Source organism: Cucurbita pepo, unplaced genomic scaffold, assembly GCF_002806865.2.
Source record: "Cucurbita pepo subsp. pepo cultivar mu-cu-16 unplaced genomic scaffold, ASM280686v2 Cp4.1_scaffold005738, whole genome shotgun sequence".
Classification (NCBI taxonomy): Eukaryota; Viridiplantae; Streptophyta; class Magnoliopsida; order Cucurbitales; family Cucurbitaceae; genus Cucurbita; species Cucurbita pepo.
Genome location: NW_019651703.1, coordinates 1 through 650, shown reverse-complemented (window position 1 = coordinate 650; position 650 = coordinate 1). Strand labels below are relative to the sequence as shown.

The 650-nt window shown below is 42.8% G+C and overlaps 1 non-coding gene across 1 annotated transcript; it reads left to right on the top strand.

Moving 5' to 3' along the window:
* Window positions 1–144: 144 nt before the first annotated feature.
* TRNAD-GUC lies at window positions 145–216 on the top strand. Its single transcript has one exon. It is a non-coding gene; the product is annotated as a tRNA-Asp (tRNA).
* The last annotated feature ends 434 nt before the right edge of the window (window positions 217–650 follow it).

Below are 650 nucleotides of genomic sequence, written 5' to 3'. Positions count from 1 at the left end.
TTTTGACAATTTTCACCGGATTTGAAACTGGATTGCTTGTTTCGTATCTTCGACGGATAAAATCTAGATCGTGAACGACGGATCACTCTTTCTAAAGACGATTGGTAAAATCTGGAGCGTTAACAAACAACTTATCTTTTATGACTCGTTGTAGTATAGTGGTGAGTATTCCTGCCTGTCACGCAGGTGACCCGAGTTCGATCCACGGCAACGGTGCGATTTTGATTTTGTTTTCCGTAGTTTTAACGGAATTCGAAATTGGACAGTGTGAACCTGGGTTCGTTCCCCAGCAACGGCGATGTTAATTTTATTTCCGTAGTTTTGACGGAACTCGATATTGGACAACGGTGAACCTGTCATGCCGGCAGTTTGGGTTCGATCCCCAACCACGGTAGTTGGACGAAAGTCGGAACTTGATTGTTGTTCCTAGCCTAAAAAATGGTTTATGAAATCTCGTGTGTTAACAAATAATATGTGTTTAGAGGTCGTTGCAGTGGTACAGTGGTGAGTATTTACGCTTGTCGCTCGAGTTATTAATGTTCAGAGGTCGTTGCAGTACAAGGGTGAGCATTCCTTCTTGTCGCTCGAGTGGCCCGACTTTGATCCCCGATAACAAGTTTAATCTTGTTTTGACAATTTTAATCGGATTC